The 21,017-nt window shown below is 48.1% G+C and overlaps 1 long non-coding RNA gene across 2 annotated transcripts in view; it reads left to right on the forward strand.

The window, feature by feature from the left end:
* LOC311533112 overlaps positions 1 to 19,840 on the forward strand; it is a 34,403-nt gene extending 14,563 nt beyond the window's left edge. Inside the window, exons 2-4 of one of the 2 annotated variants that reach the window (XR_014714504.1) lie at positions 4,684 to 4,872; positions 13,831 to 14,000; positions 19,234 to 19,840. This is a non-coding gene — a long non-coding RNA (uncharacterized lncRNA). The remainder of the gene's footprint in view (positions 1 to 4,683; positions 4,873 to 13,830; positions 14,001 to 19,233) is intronic. The other variant, XR_014714505.1, reaches the window with a different exon arrangement.
* The last annotated feature ends 1,177 nt before the right edge of the window (positions 19,841 to 21,017 follow it).

Consider the following 21,017-nt stretch of genomic DNA (forward strand, 5'->3'; position numbering starts at 1 on the left):
CTCACCTAGGATTAGGTACAGTGTCTCCTCAACACTTATAAAAGGGAGGTGTTTCTGTTAATTCAAGGAACTATGTATTTTTTTTAACACCCTCCTCCCCATTTTGGACCTAGAATAAGAAACATGTTTGTCCTGCTCTCTCCTTTGTCATATTGGCTTTATAGAGCTTTATAGTTTGCAGTTCATAGAGCAAATCTGTATTTGGTAAGTCTGACTTAGCTTTGCCCATTTCACTGTGGGGAGATGTCAGCTAATGCCTGGGCTCTCAACCGGGAGGCCATAACAGGTTCCAAGGAGTTGCAGCCAGCTTCCCTTTAAGGTTAGATTGGTGGTAGGTCCTGACACTCTTCTTAACCAGGGGTCACACTATGGAAAATGTTGAGAATCACTGTCTTAGTGCCCTCCTTTTGTGCAGGGACTTCTTGAAATCTTTTTTCTTCTTCCCTGTTGACTATGGGGTTTTTTTTTTTGTTTTTTTAATGTTGGTCCAGTAACCTGGGCATCATTCCATTTTTGGTGATAACCTACTGGTCAGAAGGTTGTAGAGACTTGCATGTGGTGATTTTATAGGAGTAAGTTGTCTCCAGTTGGATTCTGGTTTGGATCCTTGAGTCTAGTGCTTTATGGAGGAAGGGAGTGCTTTCAGGGTTGTTGGTGCTTTCTGTATGTTGACTAGGAGGAGCCCACTCTGTTCTGCTCTGCAGCCATTGTTGCAGGGGTTCCTGTGTACATACAATGCTTGTCTGCAGAATGGTAGGTACAGGGTTACTGTTGAGATTTTGTCCAAGTTGGTGGTACTGGCTGTTAAAGATGGTTTTGCTCACATTGAATTATGCCACTGCATAACTTTAGTGGAGGGTTATCTATCTGGTGGCGTTATTTATGGCATAGCTGACCTGCAGATTTTTTTTTCTTGTGATGCTTTCATAGCCAATTCTATGCCACTATCATGATGTTTACTTTGTTTGGGTTGCTTTGTATCTTTATCTAAACTAGCATGTGAAATGCAGGGATGACAGACCAGATCTAGCATGTGGCTGAATCCTAGACTGACTTTGCTGAAAACCACATGGTATAAAAGCAGCACAGCACAAAGTTCAGCCTCTTGATGGATTGAGTCCATTATCCCTTGCCAACATCTTATCCCTGCCCAATTTTGCTGTTCTCTGATGCTGGGGGAAGACCTGGGTTTGGTCCTCTGCTCCCCTCTGCCTGAAGGTAGGTTGAGGTAGAACAGGAAACCACCACTCAAAGTAGCAAAAGACTTGAGGAAAAAGCCTTTTGTTCCTGAAACTAGAACACAATAAATCAAGGGGACCTGCCTTAAAGAAACTTGGAGTGCTCTTTTAATTTAAAAAAAACCCCCAAATCCCAGAGTTGCTAAAAGGAAATGGAGGGAGGGAAGAAGAGACCTCTGAGATGCTTCATAAATCACATGCTGAGTGGGTTGAACTGAGGAACATCTGCTCCAGGTCCCACTGTGAGGGAGAGCACCATAGTGGACTGAATGTCCATGTGTGAAAGCAGATAGAAGGCTGCTGATTTGGAGAAGGAAAACCCCTTCTGGGGAATAAAACAGGCCATTTCCTGCGCCCACCCAAAATAGAGCCAGATTAAGCCCAACTCAATCTATCACTTTTAAACATCCTTTTTTAAATGTTGTGGGGCCGAGACTGGTTTTCTGGTGCTGAATGCTTGACATCAGTGGGGGAATCTGCTAAACATCTCCAATGTTTAGACACAACTGCGAGGTGTCTGGGAACTAAACAGAAAGCACTGGAAGTATTAGTGTAAAGCTAAATTATGACTTAACTGGCATCAGAGACTTGGAGTGATAAATCTCCAGATTGGGATATTTGTACCGTGGGCTATAGCTTGACAAGGAAGGACAGGCAGGGGAAAGGGAGGTACATTATGCATCAAGAATATATATGCTTTTTCTGAGGTCCAAAAGATGGTGAGAGGCAGACCAGTTGAAAGTCTTTAGGGGAGGGGGGGGGGAAAAGACCACCAAATCAAGAAGAGGATGTGGATGAGACATTTCTAGAACAAATATCCAAAATACAAGACCTAGTAGTAATGGGGGACTTTACCTACAAAACCTAAGGTTGTCTACATTAGAGAGCTTACAGTGGCACAGCTGTACAGAGAGCTCCCTTGTTGACATAGCTGCCACCTCTTGTTGGGGGGTGGCTTAATTATGTTGGTAGGAGAAGGTCTCCCACTGACAGCACTGTGAACACTACCCCTTATGCTGGTGAAACTGTGGCTCGGGGCATTTCTTCACACCCCTGAGCAACATAATGTTTGCTGACATAAGTGGTAGTGTAAACATGGCCTAATTCAGCAAAACACAAAATTTCCATTAAGCTCTTGGAATGTATTAGAGAATTTAGTTTCAGAAAGTGGTGGAAGTAACCAGGGGGTGGCCATTTTAGACTTCTTTCTGACCTACAGGGAGGGATTGGTTGTGAATCTGATGGTGGAAGACCATTTGGGTGACAGTGGCTGATGATAAATTTCATGATCTTAAGGAAAGGAGAGCAGCAGAATAAGGACAATGGACTTCAAAAAGCAGACTTTAATATACTCCAGATAGTTGGTAAGGTCCCATGGGAAGAAAATCTAATTGATAAAGGAGTTCAGGAAAACTTGCAGTTTCTCAGGGAGACGATAGTCCAGGCACAACCACAAACTATCCTGATACTATTCTTCCTATCTCTCCTTTGTAAGAGGCCAATTGGGCTCCATCAGGAGTTTCTTTACCTGAAAATCAAAAAGGAATTCCACAAAAAGTGGAAACATGGATGAATTGCAAGGAGGAATACCACAAAAAGTGGAAACATAAAGGGACAATCAGAAAAGCTACAGCACAAAATGAGCTACACCTAGCAATGGACATAAAGAACCTGTTATTTCCTTTTAATACATTGGGAGTAGACAAAGGTGAAGGAAAGCATGGGCCCTCTACTTAGTGGGGAAGGAGAGCTAATGATTGACTTCAAGAAGTCAGAGTTCAGTGCCTATTTTGCTTCAGTCCAGGGTGGATTAAAAATCAATGCTTGGTTTTTAAAATTCTAAAAACGGGTTTATTTTTTTTATTTTGCTCAAAGGTTTTTTGTTGGAAAAACCATCTGAATAGTCATAATTAAGATAAAAGAAAAGGAGGACTTGTGGCACCTTAGAGACTAACCAATTTATTTGAGCATAAGCTTTCGTGAGCTACTGCTCACTTCATCAACCGATGAAGTGAGCAGTAGCTCACGAAAGCTTATGCTCAAATAAATTGGTTAGTCTCTAAGGTGCCACAAGTCCTCCTTTTCTTTTTGCAAATACAGACTAACACGGCTGTTACTCTGAAACCTATAATTAAGATACATTATAACTCAAAGATCTCCTCATGGAATAGGGATTATAAAGTGTAATTCTATAGTATGAGAATATATTCATGTAACGTTTAAGAAAAGTTTTTGTAAAGGAGTTCCAATAGTTCATGGATTAGGGACTGAATCTTATGGGGTTCCAGGGGCTTCTGTATAGATTATTTAGGTTAAATTTTCTATCTAACCAATGGGACTCTGCCATCAGAGATGCTTAGTTTTGCAGTTCTCAAATTGGATTTGTGTCTCCAGAGAACATACTTAACAGCAAAAAATGTTTTTAAATAATATATAGGGGTGAGAAATAACAGACCTCAATCCTATTGTCCACAGATTTGCAGAGGGACACAGTCAATCCCTTACCTCTCTAGAAATGCAAAACTTCAAAAAGTTCAATGAATAGAAGATTGTTGGGTGTAGAATAGATCTGGACAAGGAGAAGTCTGGAGATAAATGTGAGAAGGAAGAGACAGGCAGTAGAAACAAAAGTGAAACTGTTTTTGAGCATCATATTCCAGAAGTCTTGAGGTCTTCCTGAGTGTAGCCTTCATTGATTTGAGATCTACCATACCATTCTCTTCCTAGAAGGGAACCTATAATGGCAGCAGGCTGTAAAATATTCCCAGTTTGGGAATATTTTAATGAAGTTTCTCTATCATAGAATATCAGGGTTGGAAGGGACCTCAGGAGGTCATCTAGTCAACCCCCTGCTCAAAGCAGGACCAATCCTCAACTAAATCATCCCAGACAGGGCTTTATAAAGCCTGACCTTAAACCCTCAAAGGAAGGAGCTTCCACCTCACTAGGTAACCTATTCCAGTGCTTCACCACCCTCCTAGTGAAAAAGTTTTTCCTAATATCCAACCTAAACCTCCCCACTGCATCTTGAGACCTATTACTCCTTGTTCTGTCATCTGCTACCACTGAACAGTCTAGATCCATCCTCTTTGGAACCCCCTTTCAGGTAGTTGAAAGCAGCTATCCAATCCCCCCTCACTCTTCTCTTCTGCAGACTAAACAATCCTAGTTCCCTCAGCCTCTCCTCATAAGTCATGTGTTCCAGTCCCCTAATCATTTTTGTTGCCCTCCGCTGGACGCTTTCCAGGTTTTTCCACATCCTTGTAGTGTGGGGCCCAAAACTGGACGCAGTACTCCAGATGAGGCCTCACCAATGTTGAATACAGGGGAACAATCACATCCCTCGATATGCTGGCGATGCCCCTACTTATACAGCCGAAAATGCCATTAGCCGCCTTGGCAACAAGGGCACACTGTTTACTCATATCCAGCTTCTTACCCACAGGTTCTGCGGAAAAGGACCTAGGGGTTACAGTGGACAAGACAGGCATGCCTGCAAAATGCAGACAGTGCAACAAAGAAATGCAAGGCCTGGTTGCCCAAAGGAAACAACATCCTGAGAAGTGTTCCTTCTCAGGAGGAAGCTCCGTTGAAGATGATGAAAGGAACATGACTGAACATGCAGGATCTTCAGGTTGGTAAACTTTTTTTATTTCATACTTGTTTCTTAAGGACTGCCTGTCTTCCTTCTGGACTATTCTTGAATTCTCATGTTTGAGCAAAAAATATAGTTGTTACTCGATGGCACTAGCATTTTAGATGCAGTTGTGATAAAAATAAATAGCTGAAATAGGCAGATCTTCCTTTTACAATTTCACCTTTAAAGTAGTACAGAGTGTCAGTGAATGCAATGAGTAATACTAAAAACAGGATGATTAAATAACTACAGTGACTTATTTTGTTTAGGAGAATCCATCCTCAATATGCAGGATTCTGAAGACTATCCACCTTTAAGATCACCATTTTCTATAGTTTTAGAGTTATCTGCCAATGATAGTGTTTGTCATATCATGTATGTCATATAGCCACAGTATATCACCTGTAGCAAAAGGGGGGGGCGGGAACACAACCTTGTCTATGGCTGTTTCTGGATGATGGAGATAAGAACCAGCAGATTATGAAAAGAGGTAATTGATGAGAAAATTGCCTGGTCTGTTATGCAACAGACTTTCCTTTTTCATATGATTTGAGAACCCACACTTCATTAAAATGGTTCAGTCGTTAAGACCAGGATACCGTCCACCCAACAGAGCAGATGTTGCAGGCAAATAACTGGATAAAGTGTATGAAAGAGAAATTGAGCAGCGTGCAAAAGGTCTAGAGGGTGAAATTGTTAACCTGAGTCTTGATGAGTGGAGCACGGTCCGCAATGACTTTGTTTGTGCTTGTGGGTAAGGAAGCCATTCCCTTTTGTTGTCAGAAACAATTGATACATCAGGAAATGCCCAAACAGCAGAATACTTATGAGAAGTAGCAGTAAAAGCTATAACAAACTGTGGGGGGGAATTCAAATGTCTAGTATGCAGCTTGGTCACAGACAATGCTGCAAATGTATCCAAGATGAGGAGAAATTTAGAGAGTGAAGAGTCCCAAGCTAATAACATATGCTTGCAGTGCTCATTTGATTCACCTCCTAGCCCAAGACTTCAGTGTTGAAATTGCAAAATACTTCCATCACAACCACCATGCAGCAGCTGCTCTGAAAAAAGTGGGAGGAACCAAGCTAACTCTCCTCCAAGATGTGCGATGGAATTCAGTAGTGAACTGTCTTGAGCACTATATCAAGAACTGGCCTAATCTGATAGAGTGTGAATAAAATAATGAAAAAATAAATGGTACTGTCACAGCCAAAGTTCTCAACATTGGGCTTAAAAGAAATGTTGAACACATGCTGAGTACCTTGAGCCTATTGCTGTAGCCTTGGCTTAACTTCAATATAGGAACATGTTGTTGAACAGTCCATTTGTAAGCACCTAGAGGATAATGGGGTTATAAGGGAATAGGCAGCATGGATCTGTCAAGAGCAAATTATGCCAAACCAGCCTAGTTTCCTTCTTTAACAGTATTTTTGGCCTAGTGCAGTAGGGGGAGGAGCAGTAGATGTCCCTTGATTTTTAGAAAGACTTTTGACACCATTTAAACCTGGGTATGTTTCTTCTTGAGACAAGAAGACCTGAGGGGAACCTGAGAAGTCTTCACTTCTGTTAAAGGCTGTTTATAAAGAGAATGATCAACTTTTCTCTACAGCTCCTGATGGTAGGACAAGAAATGGGCTTAATCTACAGCAAGGAAAAGAGTAGTTAAACTCTGGACTAGGCTTCCAAGGAAGGTTAGGGAATCCCTATCATTTCTTAAGTAAAGATTAGACAAACACCTGTCAAGGATCTAGGTTTACTTGGTCCTGCCTCAGCACAGGGGCCTTGACTAAATGACCTCTCCAAGTCCCCTCCAGCCCTATATTTCTGAGTCTAGTGCTGTGAAGACAACTGTTTAGTCCCCACTCCTTGGGTTTTTGACTTCCCACCTGCATTGTCCAGCCCCAAGACTGCTGTGACAGCAGATGGCTCAGCCCTGGGAAGGATGGGGAGAGATGGAGATGAAGGAAGGGCCTTGTATTTCTCAACAGTACTGCCTCAACCAGATTGAGGCAGCTTTTTTTTTTTAACTTCTAAGGGAGTCCCATCCAGTAATAGGTGGCTGCTACAGCACTTGTTCGCTCCTGTTTCTGTGGCTGGTGAACAAGGATGGAGCAGGCAAAGGGCCAGGTACCAAGCAGAAACAGCACGGTGCTAATGTGAGCATCAGAGAGTCACAGTAAGGAAATTAGCATTCTGGGGGAGAGTGTCAGAGATCTCCTAGAGAAGATACATCCCCTGCAGCTCTACAGGCATGTCAGGGGCTGCCTGTGGGGGCCATGGGGCTGACTGGAGCAGCTTTTGCTTGGCCTAGATTTATGCCAAGCAAGCAGAGCACTATGACACCTAAGCTCCCTCACTCATGTGAGAGATCTCTACAAGTAGACAGGGGTGGGTGGGGGGGGAGGGAGAGAACACACCAGAAATTGGCCACAAAGGGGGGGTGGAGCAAAGAAGTAGGAGATGCTGGACCTGCTGCAACTCCATTTATTTAGGTGGGGATTATACCAGGGATGAATGTGCCCTTGCATCACATGGGTGTTGCAGAACCATAATATAGTCATGGTGCAACAGCTAGGCATTGCTGGTACATCTTCACAAGAAGCCCTGATGGCCTGAGCATTTGGTTCCCCTCACTGTCCTATAGTAGGCACCCTCCAGCAATGACATTTGGAATAGCTACTAGGTCAAAAGTGTGCTGCAATTAGCTATGCCAGTATTATGCCTTTGTTTTCAGTGTACTGTGCCAAGCTGTTAAATCTCTAAGGGCTCTATCATGTGCAGACGTTTTCTGTTTGTTTCAGAGCAGACATAGGGGAGATGCACAAACCTGTCATTCTCTCTTGCTGGGAGACTTTCTTTCTTCCCTTTGACTTGGTTTCAGTCTACAATAAAGGTCACCCAGATGGGAAATACTTTGCTCTTTGTGTATGGAAAAACATGAAAGGTTGTCAGAAATCTCCATCTTTGGGGTTTTGGTGCCTCCAACACCTGGGCAGTGTATTTATTAAACATGGCCGAGAATAACTAGGTGTATGTAAGAAAAAAGATACTTAGCTGCCTTTCATCTCCAGAATGCTTTAGAGACATGAGCTAGCTAGTCTGTAAATACACACTGTCTGCAATGGGTTCAACCTTCTGCCTTCACTGTGAAACCAATGGACTGTCCAGCAAAGCTGACAAAAGCCCCATATCTTGTAGAACAGGTCCCTTTTGCTTTTCAGCCGATCTCTGGCTACTCCCCAGTTCTTTTCTCTGCTCAAAGTGTGTGGTGTCTCTGTCTGTCTCTGCTTCCCTCCCTCGCTGGCCAAGATCAATTTCACTAAATGAATCATAGTCTAGTGGAAACTCCCTATGAACTTTGCCAAGAATTGCAAAGTTGATGAAAGAGCAACGTTCAGCCAAGAGGAGCTTTGCGTGGTTCTTACTGGTTGGGACCAGCAGAGGGTCCCATTAGAGCTGGTGCCTATAGGCCATGAGGGTCGTGGTTGGTGTCTCAGCTGAGATTTGTGCCCACATACACACAGTGAGTCTAGCCATGGTTTAGAGGGCACAAGTAGTGGTTATCTAACACAACTGGCCCTGTAACATTGTTACTGGAAGCCTCTCTCCATACCTGCCTTCCCTGGCAGCCACAGATCATTTCTTTAGGTCTCTCTACCAGGCTTCTCCTGTTTGCAATTGATGGAATTTTAATTCAGAGCATTTCCCATCCTTCCAGATTAGCAACACCGTTCCATTTATTCTTCACACTACTTTGGAATTTGCATTTAGCCTAAATCTGGCTTTAAACCTTGCTTCCCACAGCAATGACTCTATGGTTGTGTGGACTTCACAGGTGATGGTGCAACAGATGTGGTCCAATAGATAAGGCACAAGACTGAGAGTCCTCCTGAGGCCTATTCCTGGCTGTACCATTCACTCACTGTGTGACCCATGGGAAAGTCACTTCACTAGTCTGTGCCTCCATTTCTTAATGGAGATTATAATACTGGCCTGTCTCTTGTAAAGTGCTGTGAGATCTACAGCTGAAAAGCACTCCATATGTGCTAATTCTTGTTTATACTTGAACACTAGGCATATTTCACTGGTGGGGAGCATTGCCACCACTTTTAGACCTTACATCTCCACAAGGACTCTGGCCACTAGAGGGGAAGATAGTCATGTAACATTTGGACTAATATCAGAGGGATTGGTACAAATTTTCCCCCAACCCCAGGGTTTGGATGCTGAAGCGGAAGATTTATGGAATGTGGTGCTAGAGGTCTTTGGTCTCCTGTACAAGGATGCAGGCTGTTGTTGCTGATCACTTGTAACAGTTACTGAGGGGGGGAAGCTCCAGGGACTAGGGTGACCAGATGTCCCGATTTTATAGGGACAGTCCCGATTTTTGGGTCTTTTTCTTATATAGGCTCCTATTTCCCCTCCCTACCCCCTGTCCTGATTTTTCACAGTTGCTGTCAGGCCACCCTACCAGTGACAGCCTTATAGAGGCTATGGAACAGAGTCAACAGGGAGGCACTAGTAGATTGGACATCTTACCCCTTTCACATAAGACATCATTCTTGTTCCTGGCCTGAAATGCATCTTTCTCTGTGTAGGAAGCTCCCAACCTCTGGTGTCCTTGCAGTTGTCATCCAGCTGCCTGATAACTGGCCTGTGTCTCAGGTACTGATTGGCACAGGCAGTGCGCGACTCCTGCATTTGGGGAGGCTGGGCCTTAGTGCCAGAAGCTCCCTAGAAGTGGTAGGAAGGGGGCACTGGCACCTGGACTGTGGCCCCACCCCCTGCTCCCCGCAAGGCCTGGCCTTGTTCAGCCCCCTCTTCTGAGGTGCCCCCTGTGCACACATCTCTGCCTCTGAGTGGGTGGAGAAGTGTGAGAAGCAGCGGGGGGTGGGGGCGGGGGGAGTAGGGTTACCAACTTTCTAATTCCAGAAAACCAAACACCCTTGCCCTGTCTGCTGCCCCGCCCCTTCCCTGAAGCCCCACCCCCTTCACTCCATTTCTCCCCCCCCCCCCCCCCCCCCAATCGCTTGCTTCCCCCCACCATCGCTCACGTGCTCATTTTCACTGCAAGGCCCGAACAGTCATATTTATTGTTTTGACAGATATATTATGCTAAGTTCAGGTTTTATTTGTTACAGGACACTACAGCTGGCAGCAAAACAGTCAAAAAGGCTAATTTTTAAAAAAATGAAATTTCACAAAGATTTTCATGATTCTTTCCCTCCCATCTTTCCATTTTTTTGTAACCAGCTCCATGTTTTTTGTTCACTATGTTATTGTAATTTTACATGTGGAATTAGGACCAGACATTATCACAGCTGCAATGGGTTCATTGAAGGCTCACTCCCGACGCCCAAATACAAATCCATAGAGCACAACCACAGAAATGGACACACTCCCAAACCTACATGCAGATACACGCGTGTATTCATGTGTACACATCTAGCATGCACTCACACATAATGTGGAAATATATTTATTATTACAATTGTTGTTTAGTGCTTAGAGACTCCAACTAAGATCAGGGCTCCAGGGCCGTAGGTGCTGGATATACACACAAAAAGAGTTGGCAACAAAGAGTTTATAATGTAGCTAGACAGGTTGGGAGAAATGTATGATATATTGGCTCTTCTGCAATTACTAGTCAACATTCACTTTTTAAGAAACAATACATATCTTTTAGAGTTCCCTTCTCTTTTAAAAAATTGTTATGAAATGAATACACATGTTTTATGTCATCACTTTTTGTGTGTGCAAGCCAGCAAAAGGAATAAAAGTCAAAGAGTTAGGCTACTAATTTTATTCACAAAGGTATACACATATGCAGCAATATACGCATCTTCCTACACAAAGACACACACAGTCTCTTACACACATACATGCACACACTTGCCTACACAGAGACACTTTTTCACACACTTTTTCAGGGGCTGCCTAAATCACCCAGCCAGGAAGAGAGGAGGATGGGTTGGAGGGAAAAAGATTTTGGAGTGGGGGGAGGTGGAGGAGAGAGGATGGGGAGGGAAAGAGGCCAAGGCTGAGAGCAGGCTTGGGGTGAGAGGGGGCAGTGAAGGAGAGAGGAGGTATGTGGGATGGATGGGGATGCAGGGGGAGGCAGAAGGCTACAGGTGCATGAGGATGTGGGGGGAACAGGGTTATATAGGGATATAATGGGTGTGTAGCAGTGTATGGAGGTGAATGGGGTGCAGGGGCTTGGGGGGTGAGGGACATGGGGGTGGCGACTCCAGGCGGTAGAGAGGATGGGTAGGAGAGCACTGTAAGGTACAGGGCTGGGATGGGTAGGTGTGAGGGGCAGGCTGGGATGGGACAGGGGAGGGATGCAATGACAGGGCTGTGGTGTGAGGGGGTTGGGATGGGGAGGGATGCAGGGATGGGGATGCAGCCCCATTCCCAGCATTCAGATACGGGGATACACAGACCGCGGTTCGCCGCAGGGCACGCGCCGCAGCTCGAGCCCAGCCACATGAGGAGAAGAGGGCCGGGCAATGGCAGGAGAGGCGGGCACCACGCAACCCCTCAGCAGCCTCCTGCTGAGCACTCGAGTGGCACTAGTTCCTCCCCTGCCCTGACCCAGCCAATGGGAGCTGTGCTGGGGGGCGGGGCAGCATGTGGACCCCCCCACTCCCCGCCCCCCAGTAACCCCTAAGGCTAGGAGCCAGACACGCCAGCTGCTACCCAACCTGGGAGTTGCATGGTCTGCAGCATGGTGGCTAGCAGGGAGCCTGCCAGCCCCATTGTGGTGCCGTGCTAACTGGGCGTTCAACGGCCCGGTCAGCGGTGCTGACCAGAGCCGCACCAGGATCCCTTTTCGACTGGGTGCTCTGGTCCAAAACTGGACACCTCATCACCCTAGCGGGGAAGCACCAGAGAAGCACAAGAGATGGCTGGGGGGGCACCATGGGAGAAGCAGTAGAGCAGGGATGGGAAGAGGAGCAGCATGGGCAGGACCGCCAGGCAAGACTGGGATGCGGGAGCGGAGCCTCGGGGCGCAGCATGGCAGCACTCGAAAGATGGCAGGCCAGCGGCACGCCTCCAAAGGGAGATACGTGGTATCCTGGCCTATTATACCCTCCAGCCATGTTGACTGGCAAACTTCTATAACATTGGGAGAAGCCCCCACAGGTTTGGACTTCTCCTTGGAAGTCCCTGGAGGATTCTCAGCCCTCCTGGCTCTGGCCTAGTGGGTAGAGTTGTGTGAGTGATCTCCCTCATGCCATCTTGGTGGTGCTCTTTGCAGATGAAACCAGACAGTTCAGAGACAGGGAAAACTAAAGCCCAGTCAAACCAGTAACAGAACCTCTCCAAACAGCGAAAGGTGTGTGAGTCAGCTAGGATAGGACCCAAATGGCTGTCCCCTAACTACTCTATCAGGCTCCTTCCTACCACTGCTCATTCTTGTGTTTCCCTCCTTGCCCTACTCCCCTTTTTCCCCTTTGTGCCTTCGGGCCTCCTCACCTCATTCCAGTACCTCACATTCTGTTTCTCACTTCTCAGACGCTCTTTCTCTTCCTTCTCCTTCCTGCATCTCCCTCCCTCTTCACTCCCTCCTTCCTGTTCTCTTTCCCTCTGCACCGTTCCCCCCACTCATAGGCACCAACCTTCCCCGGCGCCGGTAGGTGCTCGTGCCCGCCCCCACTGGCCCCGCACCCATTACAACCCTTTCCTGCCCCTGCCCCGCACCCATTACAACCCTTTCCGCAAAGTCCCTGCCCCAACTCCGCCCCCTCCCTGCCCCTATTGGACCCCTTCCCCAAATCCCCGCCCCAGCCCCGCCTCTTCCCCGAGCAGAGCCCGGCGCGCTCAGGGGAGGAGGAGGAGCGGAGGTGAGCTGGGGCGGTGGGGGCAGGACGGGGAGCTGCCGGTGGGTGCAGAGCACCCCACCAATTTTTCCCAATGGGTGCTCCAGCACCGGAGCACCCACAGAGTTGGCACCTATGCCCCCACTTCCCCATAGGGTTGCCAACATTCTAATCGCACAAAACTGAACACCCTAACCCCGCCTCTTCTTCAAGGCCCCACCCTTGCTCACTCCATCCCTCCTCTCTCTGTTGCTCGCTCTCCCCCACCCTCACTCACTCATTTTCACTGGGATGGGGCAGGGACTTGGGGTACAGGAGGGGACTCTGGGCTGGGGGGCGTGGGCTGTGGGTTGGGGGCCAGAAATGAGGGGTTTGGAGTGCAGGAGGGGGCTCTGGCCTGGGGCCAGGGGGCTGGGGAGCAGGCTCTGGGGTGCAGCTGGGGATGAGGGTTATGCAGGGCAGGAGGGGGCTCTGGGCTGGGGGTTGGAGCTGAGGGGTTTGGAGTGAGGGAGGGGGTCCAGGCTGAGGCAGGAGATTGGGGTGTGGGAGGGTGTACGGGTTCTAGGCTAGGGGTGTGGGTTCCAGAGTGGGGCCAGAAATGTGGGGGGGTCAGGGTGCGGGAGGGGGCTCTGGGCTGGGGCTGGAGGTTGGGGTGTGGGAGCGGTTCAAGGTGTGGGCTCTGGGCAGTGCTTACCTCTGGGGGGCGCTCCCCAGAAGTGGCAACATGTCCCTTGGCTCCTATGCACAGGGGTAGCCAGGCGGCTCTATGCGGTGCGCTCTGCCTCCACCCGCAGGTGTCTCCCCCGCAGCTCCCCCTGGCCGTGGTTCCTGGCCAATGGGAACTGTGGGAGCGGTGCCTGCTGGCTGCACCTACACCTAGTTGCCGGGGGATGTGTCACCACTTCCAGGAGCCTGTCAGCCCCGTGCCACCTAGACTTTGAATGGCCCGTCAGTGGTGCTGAGTGGAGTTGCCACAGTCCCTTTTCGACTGGGTGGTCCAGTCAAAAACAGACACCTGGCAACCCTATTTCTCCATCCCTCTTATTTTCTCTACCCTTCGTCTCTCCCTCCCCTCACCACCACCAGGATTCAGATTTCCCATTGGCCTGTCTGGTTCCTCTTCTCCCACAGGGTGTTCCTAAAGCATGATGAATGCATCTGATTGATTGGGAAGAAACGGCTTGGACTGGGGTTCCCAGCTTTCCTCAGCCAGGCCTCTTCAAGCTCTGCTCCAGGAAAACTGGCTCCAGTAGCTCAAGCCAGCAGAGGCCCTGCATGGGAGGAAAGCTCATAAAACCCAGGTGTGTTATCGCTCTGCATTGCTGTCAGCCTTAGAACATGAGCCTCCCTCAGAGCTGTGTGCTCCCTGCCAAGTGATTGGAAAGAAAGTGAAGGGCCAGCCAGGGCAGGTGTCAGGTTTCTGCTCAGGGAAAGGAATGAGGCTGTGCTGTCTGAAATCCCACACATGCAATTTCACTGGGGAGTACCACAAGCCTTATCAGGATTCAGGCACTGGCTGCTCAGAAGAGGGATAGTTTCCCATTCTTGGTCTCTCTGCGCTCTTTCTCTCTCTAACCCTCTGCTCTTTCTTTCTCTCATCTGTTTCCTTTGACGCTGGTCCCAGGCCCACTGCCAAGTCTCTGATCCATTAGTGAGGTGCCTTGTTGACTGAAGCACAAATCATGATGGATCCGGGTGCAATTAGCAGCTCCTAGCACCTCATCTGGAAGACATTAGCTTGGCTGGGGGGAGGCAGAATTGGGAGGGGAAGAGAGAAATACGAAAGAATTGATGTAGATGCCAAACTGAATAAATAGCCTATTTTTATAACATTAAGGAACCACAATCCAGCAGCAGATAGTGATGTGCAAACAGGGGAGACAGGGCGTGTAGTTACCATATCCTAGTCAACATGGCCCCCAGAACTATAACACATTCTGGGGGTGTACGGTGGTTACTGAACTCTCGGACTTGCAGTTACCATGTCCCATACAAAGTGTCCCTTGGTTTTCTCACACAGGCCCAGACTGATGATTATGGTGTTCCACAGAGTGTGCCCCTTGGGGTACCATAACATCACCAGCTGGGAGGCTTCGTTCTCTAGGTGTCTCCCAGTGTGTGCTGCTATGGCCTACAGTACCACTCACTCCCAGAGCCATGCCAGGGGTGGGGTTATGATGTCCTGTACAGTATCATGGCGCACTAAAGTGTCCTAGATTGTATGGCTATAAACAAGCCAGGACTCAGCCCTGGTCTACACTGCGAGTTTAGGTCAAATTTAGCAGTGTTAGATCAATTTAACCCTGCACCCGTCCACACGCCGAAGCCATTTTTGTCGACTTAATGGGCTCTTAAAATCGATTTCTGTACTCCTTTCCGACGAGGGGATTAGCGCTGAAATCAACATCTCCGGGTCGAATTTGGGGTAGTGTGGACGCAATTCGACGGTATTGGCCTCCGGGAGCTATCCTACAGTGCTCCATTCTGACTGCTCTGGACAGCACTCTCAACTCGGATGCACTGGCCAGGTAGACAGGAAAAGCCCCATGAACTTTTGAATTTCATTTCCTGTTTGGCCACTGCGGTGCGACCATGCAGAGCTCATCAGCAGAGGTGACCATGGAGTCCCAGAATCGCAAAAGAGCTCCAGCATGAACCAAATGGGAGGTACTGGATCTGATTGCTGTATGGGGAGACGAATCCGTGCCATCAGAACTCCGTTCCAAAAGATAAAATGCCAAAATATTTGAAAAAATCTCCAAGGGCATGAAGGACAGAGGCTATCACAGGGACCCGCAGCAGTGCCATGTGAAATTTAAGGAGCTCAGGCAAGCCTACCAAAAAACCCAAGAGGCAAACATCCGCTCGGGGTCAGAGCCTCAGACATGCCGCTTCTATGATGAGCTGCATGCAATTCTAGGGGGTGCCCCTACAACTACCCCTCACCTGTACGTGGAGACAAGGGAGTCTCACGCAACAGGGATGAGGATTTTGTGGATGAGGAAGATGATAGAGCACACCAGGCAAGCAGAGAAACTGTTCTCCCCAACAGCCAGGAACTGTTTATCACCCTGGAGACAGCACCCTCCCAACCCGAGCTCCTGGACTTTGAAGGCGGAGAAGGCACCTCTGGTGAGTGTACCTTTGTAAATATAATACACGGTTTAAAAGCAAGCGCGTTTAATGATTAATTTGCCCTGAAGACTTGGGATGCATTCGCAGCCAGTACAGCTACTGAAAAAGTCTGTTAACATGTCTGGGGATGGAGCGGAAATCCTCCAGGGACATCTCAATGAAGCTGTCCTGGAGGTACTCCCAAAGCCTTTGCAAAAGGTTTCTGGGGAGGGCAGCCTTATTGCATCCTCCATGGTAGGATACTTTACCATGGCAGGCTAGTAGCACGTAGTCTGGAATCATTGCATAAGAAAGCATGGCAGTGTGTGGTCCCGGTGTTTGCTGGCATTCAAGCAACATCCATTCTTTATCTCTCTCTGTGTTACCCTCAGGAGAGTGAAATCATTCATGGTCACCTGGTTGAAATAGGGGAATTATCCCACAGAGACTTGGTGGGATAACTCACATAACTGGAGTACTGTCCTGGATGGATATAAACTGTTCAGGAAGGACAGGCAGGGCAGAAAAGGTGGGGGAGTTGCATTGTATGTAAGAGAGCGGTATGACTGCTCAGAGCTCTGGTATGAAACTGCAGAAAAACCTGAGAGTCTTTGGATTAAGTTTAGAAGTGTGAGCAACAAGGGTGATGTCGTGGTGGGAGTCTGCTATAGAACACCGGACCAGGGGGATGAGGTGGATGAGACTTTCTTCCGGCAACTAACAGAAGTTACTAGATCGCAGGTCCTGGTTCTCATGGGAGACTTCAATCACCCTGATATCTGCTGGGAGAGCAATACAGCGGTGCACAGACAATCCAGGAAGTTTTTGGAAAGTGTAGGGGACAATTCCTGGTGCAAGTGCTGGAGGAACCACTAGGGGCAGAGCTTTTCATGAACCTGCTGCTCACAAACCGGGAAGAATTAGTAGGGGAAGCAAAAGTGGAGGGGAACCTGGGAGGCAGTGACCATGAGATGGTCCTTCCTGACACAAGGAAGAAAGGAGAGCAGTAGAATACGGACCCTGGACTTCAGAAAAACAGACTTTGACTCCCTCAGGGAACCCCCTGGGAGAATAACATGAGGCGGAAAGGAGTCCAGGAGAGCTGGCTGTATTTTAAAGAATCCTTATTGAGGTTACAGGGACAAACCATCCCGATGTGTAGAAAGAATAGTAAATATGGCAGGCGACCAGCTTGGCTTAACAGTGAAATCCTTGCTGATCTTAAACACAAAAAAGAAGCTTACAAGAAGTGGAGGATTGGACAAATGGCCAGGGAAGAGTATAAAAATATTGCTCGGGCATGCAGGAGTGAAATCAGGAAGGCCAAATCACACCTGGAGTTGCAGCTAGCAAGAGATGTTAAGAGTAACAAGAAGGGTTTCTTCAGGTATGTTAGTAACAAGAAGAAAGTCAAGGAAAGTGTGGGCCCCTTACTGAATGAGGGAGGCAACCTAGTGACAGAGGATGTGGAAAAAGCTAATGTATTCAATGCTTTTTTTGCCTCTGTCTTCATGAACAAGGTCAGCTCCCAGACTACTGCACTGGGCAGCACAGCATGGGGAGGAGGGGATCAGCCCTCTGTGGAGAAAGAAGTGGTTTGGGACTATTTAGAAAAGCTGGACAAGCACAAGTCCATGGGGCCAGATGTACTGCATCCGAGAGTGCTAAAGGAGTTGGCGGATGTGACTGCAGAGCCATTGGCCATTGTCTTTGAAAACTCATGGCGATCGGGGGAGGTTCCGGATGACTGGAAAAAGGCTAATGTAGTGCCAATCTTTAAAAAAGGGAAGAAGGAGGATCCTGGGAACTACAGGCCAGTCAGCCTCACCTCAGTCCCTGGAAAAATCATGGAGCAGGTCCTCAAGGAATCAATTCTGAAGCACTTAGAGGAGAGGAAAGTGATCAGGAACAGTCAGCATGGATTCACCAAGGGCAAGTCATGCCTGACTAATCTAATTGCCTTCTATGACGAGATAACTGGCTCTGGATGAGGGGAAAGCAATGGACATGTTGTTCCTTGACTTTAGCAAAGCTTTTGACACAGTCTTCCACAGTATTCTTGCCAGCAAGTTAAAGAAGTATGGGCTGGATGAATGGACTATAAGGTGGACAGAAAGCTGGCTAGATTGTCGGGCTCAACGAGTAGTGATCAATGGCTCCATGTCGAGTTGGCAGCCGGTATCAAGTGGAGTGCTCCAAGGTTCAGTCCTCGGGCCGGTTTTGTTCAATATCTTCATTAATGATCTAGAGGATGGCGTGGATTGCACCCTCAGCAAGTTTGCAGATGACACTAAACTGGGAGGAGAGGTAGATATGCTGGAGGGTAGGGATAGGATACAGAGGGCCCTAGATAAATTAGAGGATTGGGCCAAAAGAAATCTGAGGAGGTTCAACAAGGACAAGTGCAAAGTCCTACACTTAAGACAAAAGAATGCCATGCACCGCTACAGACTAGGGACTGAATGGCTCGGCAGCAGTTCTGCAGAAAAGGACCTAGGGGTTACAGTGGATGAGAAGCTGGATATGAGTCAACAGTGTGCCCTTGTTGCCAAGAAGGCCAATGGCATTTTGGGGTGTATAAGTAGGGGCATTGCCAGCAGATCGAGGGACGTGATCATTCCCCTCTATTCAACATTGGTGAGGCCTCATCTGGAGTACTGTGTCCAGTTTGGGGCCCCACACCACAAGAAGGATGTGGAAAAATTGGAAAACGTCCAGCAGAGGGCAACAAACATGATTAGGGGACTGGAACACATGACTTATGAGGAGAGGCTGAGGGAACTGGGATTGTTTAGTCTGCGGAAGAGAAGAATGAAGGGGGATTTGATAGCGGCTTTCAACTACCTGAAAGGGGCTTCCAAAGAGGATGGATCTAGACTGTTCTCAGTGGTAGCAGATGACAGAATGAGGAGTAATGGTCTCAAGTTGCAGTGGGGGAGGTTTAGGTTGGATATTAGGAAAAACTTTTTCACTAGGAGGGTGGTGAAACACTGGAATGCGTTACCTAGGGAGCTGGTGGAATCTCCTTCCTTAGAAGTTTTTAAGGTCAGGCTTGACAAAGCCCTGTCTGGGATGATTTTGTTGGGGATTGGCCCTGCTTTGAGCAGGGGGTTGGACTAGATGACCTCCTGAGGTCCCTTCCAACCCTGATATTCTATGATTCTATGATGCTATGAATTTTATTAAGGGGACATTCAAAGGTGGCCATTCCTGCTGGGCTGTTTGCCTGTGGCCAAAAAGAAATCATCTCCGCTGTTAGCCACATGGTGGGGGGAGGAGTGAAGCAATCATCCCAGAGAATTGGGTGTGTCGAGGGGTTAGTTGGGTTTGTGCTGCATGTTAACCCGAAAACATCAGCCTCTCCTTTTAAATGGCCAATATGTCTTTTTCAATTTTACTCTCCATTTTTTCCTCCTGCAGCTGCAAATGTTTCAATGCTGCCACTAGCATCTCCGTCCCCGAGGCTATCGCAAATAAGAAGGTGAAAAAAACGCACTCGCAATGAAATGTTCTCTGAGCTCATGCAGTCCACCCAAACTGAAAGAGCCCAGCAGAATGCGTGGAGGCAGACAATGGCAGAGTCCAGGAAAGCACAAAGTGGACAGGAGGGATGTGCAAGAGGACAGGTGGCGGGAGCAACAGGAGAGGTGGTGAGATCAAGAGGAAAGGTGGCAGCAGCATGATGAGAGGAGGCAGGATGCAATGCTGAGGCTACTGGAGGATCAAACTGATATGCTCTGGTATATGGTTGAGGTGCAGGAAAGGCACAGACCGCCACTGCAGCCCCTGTGTAACCAACCACCCTCCTCCCCAAGTTCCATAGCCTCCTCACCCAGACGCCCAAGAACGCGGGAAGGGGGCCTCCTCTGGGCACCCAACCACTCCACCCCAGAGGACTGCCCAAGCAACAGAAGTCTGGCATTCAATAAGTTTTGAAGTGCAGTGTGGCCTTGTCCTTCCCTCCTGTCCCAGCCCTCCCGGGCTACCTTGGCAGTCATCCCCCTATTTGTGTGATGAATTAAAAAAGAATGCATGAATTTGAAACAACAATTACTTTATTGCCTCTGCAAGCGGTGATTGAAGTGGGGAGGGGAGGGCGGTTGGCTTACAGGGAACTAGAGTGAACCAAGGGAACCGGTTTTCATCAAGGAGAAACAAACAGAACTGTCACACTGTAGCTTGGTCAGCCATGAAACTGGTTTTCAAAGCTTCTCTGATGCGCAGTGCGCCATGCTGTGCTCTTCTAACCGCCCTGGTGTCTGGCTGCGTGTAATCAGCAGCCAGATGATTTGCCTCAACTTCCCACCCCGCCATAAACGTTTCCCCCTTACTCTCTCAGATACTGTGGAGCACACAGCAAGCAATAATAACAGTGGGAATATTGGTTTTGCTGAGGTATAACCTAGTCAGCAAACAGCACCAGCGAGCTTTTAAACGTCTAAAGGCACATTCGACCACCATTCTGCACTTGCTCAGCCTATAGTTGAACTGCTCCTTACTACTGTCCAGGGTGCCTGTGTATGGCTTCATGAGCCATGGCATTAAGGGGTAGGCTGGGTCCCCAAGGATAACTATAGGCATTTCAACATCCCCAACTGTTATTTTCTGGTCTGGAGCGTAAGTCCCTTGCTGCAGCTGTTCATGCAGACCAGAGTTCCTGAAGATGCGAGCATCATGTACCTTTCCTGGCCATCCTATGTTGATGTTGGTGAAACATCCCTTGTGATCCACCAGTGCTTACAGCACCATTGAAAAGTACCCCTTGTGGTTTATGTACTGGCTCCCTTGGTGATCCAGTCCCAAGATAGGGATATGCATTCTGTCTATCGCCCCACCACAGTTAGGGAATCCCATTGCAGCAAAGCCATCCACTACGACCTGCACATTTCCCAGAGTCACTACCCTTGATAGCAGCAGCTCAGTGATTGTGTTGGCTACTTGGATCACAGCAGCCCCCACAGTAGATTTGCCCACTCCAAATTGATTCCCAACTGACCGGTAGCTATCTGGCGTTGCAAGCTTCCAGAGGGCTATCGCCACTCGCTTGTGAACTGTGAGGGCTACTCCCATCTTGGTATTCTTGCACTTCAGGGCAGGGGACAGCAAGTCACAAAGTTCCACAAAAGTGCCCTTACACATGCGAAAGTTTCGCAGCCACTGGGAATCATCCCAGACCTGCAACACTATGCGGTCCCACCAGCCTG

The sequence above is a fragment of the Lepidochelys olivacea genome (genome assembly GCF_965140295.1).
Source record: "Lepidochelys olivacea isolate rLepOli2 genome assembly, chromosome: 1".
Lineage (NCBI taxonomy): Eukaryota > Metazoa > Chordata > Testudines > Cheloniidae > Lepidochelys > Lepidochelys olivacea.